General features: G+C 36.4%; 1 protein-coding gene across 1 annotated transcript in view; it reads left to right on the top strand.

Moving 5' to 3' along the window:
* The first annotated feature begins 624 nt into the window (after nt 1-624).
* Nucleotides 625-13,240, top strand: part of egl (Egl_like_exo domain-containing protein) — a 127,217-nt gene continuing 114,601 nt past the window's right edge. Inside the window, exon 1 of the mRNA XM_073954884.1 lies at nt 625-1,319. The gene's annotated coding sequence lies outside the window, so the exon portion shown is untranslated. The remainder of the gene's footprint in view (nt 1,320-13,240) is intronic.

Here is a 13,240-nt window from a genome sequence, read left to right as displayed (position 1 = left end):
ATTTTGCTGTATCAATTCACCGATGCATCTACCTTGTTTCTTGTGCCAGTTTGCAACTTTTTGTATTTTCTAGCAACATGTTGCAAAAAACAGAGTTGTATAATTCAAGCTGATCGATCTTGAACTGCCAGAATAAGTTTTTGTAAATTAAAAACACAAAAAATGTTGAAATTTTAAGTGTACAATAATAGAGTTTTTTGTTTTTTTCGCGATGCATCTACCTGTCTCTCTACAGTTTGACATTTCTCTATCTGTTACATGATTCAAGGCGTATTAAAATGACAAATATGAATTTTTACAGTTCAAATCGAAATCAGATGTTTTTGAGAGAGAAACTTTATAATTGGGCCATGATTCAAATTCATTTGAAATATATGCCGGCAATTATATCAACGCTGGACTTTGGTGTCGCCGTCGCCCCTTTGTTGTTGTTGTTTTTTTTTTCTCAACACCCAACACAAAACTTTACTCAAACGTTGGATGTGTTTTCAGCTTAATTGTATCATGCTGTTGTTGATTTTGCCATGAACGCAGAGTGGCATTTCAATTCGCCGTACATCTCAGTTGTGATTGCTGAGGAGGAATTTTCTTTCAACGCCGTTATGAAAAAATAACAAAGACGGCGTTTCTAACTGGAATTCGCCGCAGAAATCAGTTGTTGCGCGACGTTTCCTATTGAAAGGTTCGTTTCGTGGCTTTTTCTTATTTTGGAATTAATTTTACAAATATTAAACGAAATAAAAAGCGTCTAAAATTATTTGTTATCAAAGAAATTGCAATTCTAATTTGATAGAAAAATAAATACAAAAAATATATATCAAACGCCAACAAAACCCGTATTTAAACACGTCTCAAATTTCTTTCTCTTGTTGGTTGTTTCTTACGTTTCGTTCATTTTTCTTTTGCTGTGCGTTAACACCTTTCTATTTAGTAAGCTAAAAGCAAGTAAAGCAATTAATATCTAAAACGACGTAGTAGTTGTTGTTTTTCAAGTGATTTGCATTGTAAATTAAAACGATCTTCATAATCATATGTGGCCTTATAAATTGTTTGCATACCGATTTTCAATGATTTTGAAATACAAATATAAGAAACAGTGTTAAGTGTTTTACATACTTTTTTGCAAATGATCATCGTAAAGTGATAATAAAAGTGCGCTTTTTTCGTCTTGCAATCCCTTTCACGAGGATCTGTATCGTGTTGTTGTATATGTTCCCTCCTGCGAATAAACGAAAGAAAAGTTTTTGAAAAACCTTTGACAAATTATCATCACCACAAGTGCCTTTTTCTCTGTGGATTACATAAAAAACAAAAACAAGGTAGGTAAATAAAAGCAAAACAATAACAACAAAGAAAATAAGTGTCAGCCTCTACTGGCTAATTCATATGCTCCACATCATTAAGATTGTTGGTCGGCGCTTTAAGCTATACGTAAAAAAATGTTAACGAACGACCAACCAACCAATATGACTAAAACCGAACGTTGGAACAGAATGAAATGTCTAAAAGTGAGTTTCATATTCTTAGCCCCACAGGTGAGAAGAGAGTTAGTAAAAGAAGCAGCAAAAAGCAAACTGAACAAGCCAAACAGTACAAAGAAGAAGAACGCGTAATGCCACTCAGTATTTGCTTAGTAATTGGGCTGTGTTTTAATTATCGTAACCTATATTGTTTGCTAGCATTTATCATCTACTTATCTGTAGTTTTTTTGTTGTGTTTATGTATTTTTTAGTTTCATTATTTTTCTCTTAGTTTATTTTTTGCACAAAAGAACAGAAAAAACATGATATTATTTATTTTCTCATTTGTTTGTTATTTCTGTTGTATTCTTTCTCATTCTTCTTGGCCCCAAGTTTGATGGCTTGTATGGGTGTGTGTTTGCATTGCATTGGTGAGTTTTGTTTTTGTTTTCACTTTGGATGACTCTCGTTGTAGGCAAAACAGTGATGCCAATTTTGTGATTTATTGATGTAGTGACAAAAAGTGAGTATTTTTGCGTTTTAAATTAGATATTGTTGATTTCTATAACGATATCGAGATATGAATTTAACGTTCGTGAGAAGTCCATATCCCTAAGCATGTGTTTTGAATTCGTTTAGGGTCACCTCTCGGATCAATTTGCGACTTTTATCATAGGTAGTCCGGTGGAAGTTCACACCTCCCGGGTAGGCAAAATCGAATACTGGAAATAAAAAATACGTGTGGGATAGGCCAAAAACGCATGTTACGTTTTAGTCAGGAGTATATTCGAAAAATAATATAGAAATAAAATTTCGAGAAGAATTTGTAAGTAAAAACCAAAAGTTAAGTAATAATGTTGACTTACGCCCTGGCGTCAATGTAAAATGTAAGAAGTTAATAATAACGTATAGCGATCAATGTGGTGGCCAAAACCGTAAAATAAGAATGAACACTATTTGCACATACATGGTCAATAATTCGATCTTCTCAGTGGAACAGATAGACTACAAATTTTTAGTGTCTGGCCATTCATTCCTATCATGCGATCAAGATTTTGATCTCATTGAAAAAGAAAACATTTTTACGTCTGATGATTGGATCGTGTAATCCTCACGGCAAAAGTGAACCATTTCACTTGGTAAAGATGACGACAGATGAAATAAAAAGCATATCCTCAATTGAGAAACTAGTATCAAACAGAAAAATCTCCAAAGACAAGACTTCAAAAGTTGAATGGCTTAAGATTCAGTGTCTTCGATTCCAAAATGCGAAGCCATTTATAATTTAATACAAATATTCAAATTACATAAATGTTTTATTTCAAGAAGTTGATATTTCAAAAAGGAACTCCAGCAAATACGTAAATTTTGAATTGGAACCGCTTCATCCGGGAGGAAGATTCACTGAAGCTACAGAGTTTAAGTATTTACAGGAACTCGAAGAGTTCATACCTTCTATAAATCATGTATTATATAATAATTTAAAAACAAATTCGAAGAATCCAGGAAGAAGACCAATAATTATTATTATGTATCAATTAAAACGCTCACAGTTATTTTTAGGCAAAGGCAAAAGTCAACGGGAAATTGCAAAAACCATTGGCAGATCGCAAAATTTTCTTTTCAACGCATTAAAAGAAACAAGTGGGAAAAGCGTTATGTTCGGTCGGGCCGAACTTTTTATAGCCTCCACCACAAATTTAAGCCATTTCGGTGGATTAATGTGGCCACAACCTTCAAAATACCCAAAATCGGAAGTTACCGTTCTATGGGGGCTATATGATGGCGCGGACCTATACCTACAAATTTCTGGGGGGAATTTTTTTCCCCCAACGAAGACTAAAAACCAAATTTCAGCCATCTCGGTGTGATAAGGAGGCCAAAAGCTTCAAAATACCGAAAATCGGGAGATATCGTCCTATGGGGGCTACATCAAAACGTGGACCTATATAAACATTTTATGGTAGAAATGTTTCTTAGCCTCTGGAAACACAAAATACAATGTTGCAACCGATTTTGTTGTCGAATGGGACTAATACATTCAAAATATATTAAAATGACGCGTACTTTATATGGGGCGTTATATGGGGGCTACACCAAAAGGTGGACCTATATAAACCAACTTTGGTAGGAATGTTTTTTGGCCTCTGGAGACACAAAATACCAAATTACAACCAATTCGGTGGTAAAATGGGACAAATATCTTAAAAATTCCTTAAACCGAAGACGCGTCACGCGTTATTTTGTATGGGGGCTATACGAAAGCGTTGACCTACATAGCCCGCTTTCAATACCAAAAGTCCTACGTACAAATAATAGATTTTCCCAAAATTTCATCCACCTACGTCAATCCGTTCGGACGCTAGAGTGATTTCCACAGACGGACAGACGGACGGACATTGCTATATCGATGTAGAATTGCACGCTGATCAAGAATATATATAGTTTGTGGAGTCTACAATGATTATTTCGAGTAGTTACAAACGTAGTGACGAAACTTAATATACCCCATCCTATGGTGGAGGGTATAAAAAGTAATAATTTCTCGCGAGGAAGAACGCGAAAAACTACAGCTACAGATGATAACCACATCAAGTTATTGTCAACTCGGGACCCATTTCAATCTGCCGCAAAAATTAGTAGAGAGCTAAGGCTTGAAATTTCAGCGAGGACGGTTAGACGACGGCTGGTGGAAAAACATTTGTTGGGAAGATCGTCCAGGAAAGTCCCATTATTAACCAAGAGACATCGGAAAAATCGTATTGATTTCGCCAAATCTCACAAAAGTTGGCAAGGACCAATATCTGGGAAAAATGGCGAAATATCTTATGGTCAGATGAATCCAAAATTAATTTGATTGGTAGTGACGGTAAATAATGGGTTAGACGTCCACAAAACAAAGAATTTGTTCCCGCTACCCCACAAAAACTGTCAAGCATGGTGGAGAAAATATTATGGTATGGGCATGTTTTTCATGGCATGGTGTTGGACCAATATATTGCATAAAGGAAAATATGGTCAAAAGTGTGTACTGCCATATCCTAAATAATGTAATGCTGTCTTACGCCAAATGGGAAATGCCGATGAAATGGGTTTTTCAACAAGACAATAACCCGAAACATACTTCGGGCATTGTCAAAAATGGTTTAAAGACAACGGCATTGATATAATGACATGACCAGAACAATCGCCGGATTTAAATCCGATTGAAGTCTTGTGGAGAATAGTCAAAGAGAAAATTGGACCCCAAAAACCACGAAATAAAAATGAATTGTGGGAAAAAGTTCAAGATGCTTATATCAAAGGACACCTGCAGGGCATTAATGGAGTCAATGCCAAGGAGATGCAACTTATGCAACAATACTTACGCAATATAATGTAAATACTTCAAATAATTGGAGTTATTTTCAGTATTAAATTTTTTTAATATGACCTTGTTTTTGTCCGCTCGAATTTAAAGGACTTCACATATATTGCGCTTTTTGTGTTATGGTAAGCAAATAACGATAATTTTTTCTTAAAAAAATACTACCCAGTATTAAAGAATAATTTTTTTTTTTGTATTTTGTTTGAAATAGAGGGAGCTGACCCAATTTTTTTGTCCGTAACTGTATGCGTGGACGAAATCCATTTCAGATAATGTGGTGCCGATTTGGCCGAGGCCGTCAGTCGGTCAGTCTGACTGGTGTTGCCTTATAACTCACGGACGAATCAACCGAATTGATTAAAGCTTTAACACTCGTAATATTAATTCTATTTTTCCACGAAAAAATGCAATATAAGAACGTGTATTCGGAATTAGATCTCTTCCTATCGAAGATGGACCACCACCACAATTTACAATAGATGATCTTGCGAATGCCGAGTAGCTATGAAATAAATAAAATATATATTGCTTATTAACATTATTCAAAAATTGTTACAAATAATACTTTTTTCTATGAGTAGGCAATATATCCGAGTAGCTATGAAATATAGTAATTTATAATTTTGTCTTTTCAAAATAGTCTGGCTTAATCCCATTGTTGTTGTTTTAATATTTTAAAACAGGTAATTTATTAGTGGAATTTTATTATTAATTTATAAGTTTGAATTAATTTTTTAAAATCATTTATATTACTTATTAAAATTATTAAAATAGACGTAATTACATAATTATATTTTCGAGTAGCTCAGGTGGGTTCTTTGTAATTATCTTTTAATTGGCCATAGAACTTACTCATTTACTCAAAAGCCCTCGGCACATACGGTCCGTTTAGTGACACGTTGGGACACGCGTTGTCCCAAAACAGTTAAATTATGTTTAACATTAATGCGTCAGCCATGTTGTTGTTTTTCAAAAAAACTTGGCATCACTTACACTTTTTTCATGTGGTTGTTGTAACGCAACGCACAACGCACCGTATGTGCCGATCGCTAAAGAGTGACACATCACCAAAAATCAAGTTTCGAGGAAAAACGCGTATTAAGTTGGCGATTGAAATTCGACTTTCCAACTTGAAAATATTATAACACAAAAAATAAAATAACTACTTGCACCATATTTTGCAAACATCTAGCTACGCCTCAGTGCTAAATCTCTGTACAAGATCAAACATGATTTAAAGTGTTTTAGTGCTTCATAAACTCAAAAAAACTTTTTTGTTGACTTATGCCACACTTGTAGTAAATCAGCTGTAACTCGTTGAGTTTTAGAGATATAGGCGTGAAAATTTAATACAAGATGAAGAAATCGTAGAAAAAATAGAATAGAATAAAAACACTGTCACAACAACAAATTGCTTTTTCCATATTATATTATTTTTCTTCTGAAAATACGTTTTTTTTTTTCAACTCTTCAAGGAAGTAACCGATTTGGTCCATAGCACATCGTGAAATTTGTACCAGACTTAGATGAGGTTTCAATATGGACCCAATCGGTCCACTACTTCGCGTACCTCCCACACAATTTCGGAGAAGCTCAGTTTAGGACCTCCTCTCGAATCGCTTTGATTTTTGTTGTAGCAGCTTCTATTCACTGCGCCCCCCCCCCATACAATGGTATAAGTTTCATCAGGGGCAAGTCCATACTTCCTGAGAAAATAGCCTGAAACGTACAAAAAAACTCCTATGACACCGTGTGTAGTGGTTGGAACGCAAGATAACTTTCGAACGTATCTGCCGATGCCGTCCAAAAGGTGGGCTTCGTAATATTTTGTGCAAACTTAATTTAAGTTTGAAGATAAGCCATATCGATCCACTCCTTCAGGTACCTTCCCCACAAAAGTTCAAAAATGTTGGGAGAAATTGTGCGCACGATAACTCTTGAGGGGTAGTGACCGATTTGGTCCATACTTTACACATCCTAATATATCTACCAGATGTAGATCTGGTTCGAATATGGACTATATTTGTCCACACCTTCGGGTACCTCCCACAGAAAATATTGGATAAATTCACTTAAAGACCTGCTCTCGAATCACTTTGATTTTTGCTGAAGCAACTTGCATTCGGTGCCTCAATTATGACAGTAAAAGTTTTTTCAGGGGCAAGTACATACTTCTTGAGAAAACAGCCGGAAAGTTGTAAAAAAACCTCTATGGTACCATATGCAGTGGCTGGAGAGCTCGAACCGAATACTGTGTTCGTTCACACTTTGGATATTGTAATATTTCTTCGAATATTAGATGAAATTCGAAGGTGGTGCTTATAGGTCCACTCCTTCCGGTACCTCCCCCACATAAGTTCGAAAATATTCGCTAAAATGGTACGCGCGATTTTTCATAGACGTAGCAACCGATTTGGTCCAAACTTTGGATCATTAAAAATTGTCGAAACTTCAGTTGTGTTCAAATTTGGGCCCTATCTGTTCAATCCTTGTGGTGCCACGCACACAAATGTTCAACATTTGTGGCCACGCACACAAATGTTCAACATTTTTGTGTGGTAAAAGGTCTGTTCGAGGATCCTTTGAACATTTTTACCGAAGGGTTTCCTAGCGGCCCTGTTTACAGCGATATTGTGTTTTTCGTAGGCTATTGTGATAAAAATAGCCCTACCTATCGATATCCCCGCAAATTTTTGAGCTTTAATCCTATCCATACTTTTGTCGGTCGCCCAACATTTTGAAAACCACCCTAAATCCATAATTTTTTGGGAAAAAGTATTTCAGTCCACATAGGCTGAGGGTATATCTCTGTCGGCAAAGCCGACTGATACTTTTTTTACTTGTTTCTACTGAAAATACGTTATTTCACTCTATTTTTCCACGCGCAATAGTTATCACCAATGTCCAGTTGAAGACTTTAAAATAATAGCGATTTTTTATATTTGTAGTGTTGGCCACACTCTCGCCAAACAAGTCATCGTTTGCAAGTCAACGTTCACCCCCACCCCCTCGCAATATAACATAACATCATAAGGAGCAAAATAATAAATAAATTATTGTCGTCACTGCTGCTCTCTCCGAATAGATTAGGAGACTAATGAATGTTTGTTGTTTGCTCCTTCGCATATTTTTGTGACATTTGTTTACGTTTGGTTGGTGGTAAAGAAAGTTTAACAAATTGACACTGTCAAAAAACGAGTCATTGTCTTCCAATGACAGCAGAGCTAGACATCAACTGTTTTCGTGGCAACAAAATACACGGATTATCGTCCGTTTTAAAATTTAAATACAAGTCTTTCTTTGCAATATTAAAACACATATTTTTTGGGCATAACTGGTCTAGGATGTGTTTACTTGTTGTGCCGCACCATGTCTATTTCACTACCATGTCCTATCTCATATAACAAAATTACATCGTGTAAATCAAACCCGTTCGTTGGGGTTGATATGGTTACGAAGTTTTTCGGCAAATCACACACACGCGACCCGAACGCAAAGTAAGAGAGCAAATGTTTTGATTTTTTTACTTCAGTCTTGTACTGAATGTCATGCAAGCAGGTTGATGCCGCTTTATTTGTTTTTTTTTTTGGGTACACTGAAAAGATTTTGCAGTTGTACAGCAAATATGTGGAGGGAAGAATTTGAAAATAATTTTTTGTTTTGTATTAATATTTTTAATGACGCAGAATGCCTCGTCTGCAATGCATCAATAAAAAATGTATGTATGCTTAGAAAGTCTTAAAAAATCATTTTTATATACAATTTGTTTTTTCTCTCAAAAAAATTAACATATGAAGAAAAATACTTTTCAAATTATGAAGTTATTTATATTATTTTTAATTTAAGTCATACAAAGCGAACGCGCCAACAATATATTTTTCATTTCACACTCAATATGAAAATCATCACCCTGTTCTGTCAGTGTAATTTTACCCACACATAAACAATTTAAGCGCTCGCTCTTCTTGGTCGGCTATGGTGTAAATGGAGAACAACAAATTTATTGTCGTCGTCGGTTCTCTCATATGTTATTGACGAGCTAAGGTATGTTCACATTTGTTTACATTTTACTTCGTGTTTGGTAGACAAAAGTGAAGCCACCGATCGTAATTTTAACAATGACTGAAGTAGAAAATTCTTTTTATTTCTCCCCCCTCCTTGTGAGTAGACAATTTTTAATAAATTAATTCTATTTTAGGAACAGCAAAGACATTTTCCACAAAACGAAATGAATAAATATCCTTTTATGATGTTTGTTTGTGGTAGTGTGGTGCTGATGGGTGGGAGTCTTTTTTATGTTTGATGAAGATTTGACACGCAATTTGATGTGTGGCTAAATGTTTTTATTTCGTTTTCATGTGTAGGGAGCGGAGGAGAGTCGACTTAGGTATTAAATCAGAATATGAAATCTGATGAGAAGAATTAAAAGATAATTTTTGTGGAAATTAAACAACAGGATTTACATGTACGACATTATCAGGGTTATTGTGATCTATTTGATAGATTGATGTACCTATATTTAATGTAAAATGAACACTGATAATTTATGTGATATATGAGTGTTATAGTACGTTTAGACTATGGTGGATTTAGCAAATCCAGTCGATTTAATTTTGGCATTCTCATACAATATATGCCAAATAAATCGAGATAATGTACTTAAACATGTTATAAGTGTATAGTCTAACAGGCGTTTTAATGTAAACTTAGATTATAACAAGTTTACATCACGATATGTTTACACTAGAGCGTGTTACCGTTTTAACCTCCTTTATGAGAATTTATTGGACGTTTTTCAATGATCAAATTTATTAAACGGAGACTAGGTTCTCAAGTCAAATTATTAAAAAAATCCATACTACAGGTGATGTACCTACACTACACCTAAATTATACAATATTTACATATTGTTTGCCTCATTTTGTACTTCATAATTTAAACCTAACAACAAGAATGGTGCCATATTGATATAAGTATAAAGGCGGTAACCAAGCATACCAACTGCAAAGGGAGGAGGAATTACGCCAGCTTTTGACCAATGCCATTTAAATTGTTGTTGTGTTCGTTTTCATATTCATCGTATTCACTTGAATTCTAAACGTTCTCAACGCGACCACACTGCCTCGACGATATGTGTGTCACATTTTTACCTGTCCAAGAACTCTGATTCATGCATGTCTTATTCGCCACACATTTCCCCCTTACAGTCCCCCCAAAAGCATTCTTCTATAGACATTAGCCGGTTGCTTGGATGACTGGCTGGCTATTAGTTAGACAATCTGCCTGCTGCTTGTCTTTTATTTTGTAGTGGCCGCAATTTTTCACACGCAAAACACTGAAAAAAACACAAACAAATCAAAACATTAAACACAGAGAATGAAAAAAAGACAGGCAATAGATATGAACCACATGCCAACGAAACACAAACGAAGAAGAGGAATTTCAGAAAAAACATTTTGCAACAGAAGAAAATCCCATGTTAATGCCTCAAATCCCCATTTCTTATCTATGAGGTTTATTAAATTATCTGTTTTACGTTTTCTGTTCTTCTTGTTTCTTTTGCAAATTGTTTTACAAAATATTTTCTGCAAGCAAGTGCTGCTGTTGGTTACCTCTGCTGATGTTGGTTGCCATAAACTGTAAACTATGAAAACTTTCACATTTGTTGTATTGACAGACAGCGAGCGCAACAAAGCGTATGGGGTAATTGAAAGAATTGAAGAAGAAAAAAAAAAATACTACGACGGCGACGGCATAAAGTGACTAAATGTTAGACTATGCAGGCTAGGCTAGTCTGTCTACCTTGTGCTATTTTTGGCGCCCTTTGACGGTGCCGGCAAGTGGCAATATCAGGTGCTTAGCAGGCCCAGCCTTTTAGACACGCACACACAAACACACACGAGCTCACTAAGCCGGTCGGTAACGGGTGGGAATATTTATGGACTGTGCAGAAAAATATTTTAGCAAAAGGGTGTTTCAAATGGACTTACAATGAATATGGACTTAAGGATGATATTTTTATATTCTAGAAATTCGAGACCTTTCGATGATCCACGGAAAGAAAGAAAGAAAGGGTGCTTTTATAGACCCTTTCGGAAGGAAAGGATGCTTCTATATAGGATGCTTCGGAAAGAAAGAATGCTCTTCGCAAAGAAAGGGTCCGTCTATAGACCCTATCGCAAAGAAAACGTTCTTCTATATAACCTTTCGCAAAGAAAGGGTGCTTCTAAAGACCCTTGCGCAAAGAAAGAGTGCTTCTATAGACCCTTTCAGAACGAAAGAGTGCTTCTATAGATCCTTTCGGAAAGAAAGGGTGCTTCTATAGAACCTTTCGAAAAGAAAGGGTGCTTCTATAAACCCTTTTCCGAAAGAAAGGTGCTTCTATAGACCCCTTTCCGAAAGAAAAGGGGGTTCTATATACCCTTTTGGAAAGAAAGGTTGCTTCTATAGACACTATTGAAAAGAAAGGGTGCTTCTATTGACCCTTTTGGAAAGAATGGGTGCTTCTATAGACCCTTTTGGAAAGAAAGGGTGCTTCTATAGACCCTTTTGGAAAGAAAAGATGCTTCTATAGACCCTTTTGGAAATAAAGGGTGCTTCTATAGACCCTTTTGAAAATAAAGGGTGCTTCTATAGACCCTTTTGGAAAGAAATTGTGCTTCTATATAGACCCTTTCGGAAAGAAATTGTGCTTCTATAGACCCTTTCGGAAAGAAATTGTGCTTCTATAGACCCTTTCGGAAAGAAATTGTGCTTCTATAGGCCCTTTCGGAAAGAAATTGTGCTTCTATAGACCCTTTCGGAAAGAAATTGTTCTTCTATAGACCCTTTCGGAAAGAAATTGTGCTTCTATAGACCCTTTCGGAAAGAAATTGTGCTTCTATAGACCCTTTCGGAAAGAAATTGTGCTTCTATAGACCCTTTCGGAAAGAAATGCTGGTTTTATAGACCCCTTCGGAGGGAAAGGGTGCCTCTGTTGACCCTTTCGGGAAGAAAGGTTGGTTCTGTAGAGCCTTTCGGGAAGAAAGGTTGGTGCTGTAGAGCCTTTCGGAAAGAAAGGGTGCATTTTTAGACACTATCGAAGAGAATGTCTGCTTCTATATAACCTTTCGGAAAGAAAGGGTGCTTCTATAGACCTTTTTGAAAGAAAGGTGCTTCTATAAACCCTTTTGGAAAGAAAGGGTGCTTCTATAGACCCTTTTGGAAAGAAAGGGTGCTTCTATCGACCCTTTCGGAAAGAAAGGGTGCTTCTATAGACCCTTTTGGAAAGAAAGGGTGCTTCTATAGACCCATTTGGAAAGAAAGGGTGCTTCTATAGACCCTTTTGGAAAGAAGGGGTGCTTCTATAGACCCTTTTGGAAAGAAAGGGTGCTTCTATAGACCCTTTTGGAAAGGAAGGGTGTTTCTATAGACCCTTTTGGAAAGACAGGGTGCTTCTATAGACCCTTTCCGAAAGAAAGGGTGCTTTTATAGACCCTTTCCGAAAGAAAGGGTGCTTTTATAGACCCTTTCCGAAAGAAAGGTTGCTTTTATAGACCCTTTCCGAAAGAAAGGGTGCTTTTATAAAGCCTTTCCGAAAGAAAGGGTGCTTTTATAAACCCTTTCCGAAAGAAAGGGTGCTTTTATAGACCCTTTCCGAAAGAAAGGGTGCTTTTATAGACCCTTTCCGAAAGAAAGGGTGCTTTTATAGACCCTTTCGGAAAGAAATGACGCTTCTATAGACACTTTCGGAAAGAAAGGGGTTTCTATAGACCCTTTCGGACAGAAAGGGTGCTTCTATAGACCCTTTTGCAAAGAAAAGGGTGCTTCTATTGACCATTTCGGAAAGAAAGTGCGCTTCTATAGATCCTTTCGGAAAGAAAGGGTGCTTCTATAGACCCTTTTGGAAAGAAAGGGTGCTTCTATAGACCCTTTTGGAAAGAAAGGGTGCTTCTATAGACCCTTTTGGAAAGAAAGGGTGCTTTTATAGACCCTTTTGGAAAGAAAGGGTGCTTCTATAGACCCTTTTGGAAAGAAAGGGTGCTTCTATAGACCCTTTTGGAAAGAAAGGGTGCTTCTATAGACCCTTTTGGAAAGAAAGGGTGCTTCTATAGACCCTTTTGGAAAGAAAGGGTGCTTCTATAGACCCTTTTGGAAAGAAAGGGTGCATCTATAGACCCTTTTGGAAAGAAAGGGTGCTTCTATAGACCCTTTTGGAAAGAAAGGGTGCTTCTATAGACCCTTTTGGAAAGAAAGGGTGCTTCTATAGACCCTTTTGGAAAGAAAGGGTGCTTCTATAGACCCTTTTGGAAAGAAAGGGTGCTTCTATAGACCCTTTTGGAAAGAAAGGGTGCTTCTATAGACCCTTTTGGAAAGAAAGGGTGCTTCTATAGACCCTTTTGGAAAGAAAGGGTGCTTCTATAGACCCTTTTGG

The sequence above is a fragment of the Musca autumnalis genome, unplaced genomic scaffold, assembly GCF_047663935.1.
Source record: "Musca autumnalis isolate F117 unplaced genomic scaffold, ASM4766393v1 scaffold_5, whole genome shotgun sequence".
Lineage (NCBI taxonomy): Eukaryota > Metazoa > Arthropoda > Insecta > Diptera > Muscidae > Musca > Musca autumnalis.
This window is presented reverse-complemented; position numbering and strand designations above follow the sequence as displayed.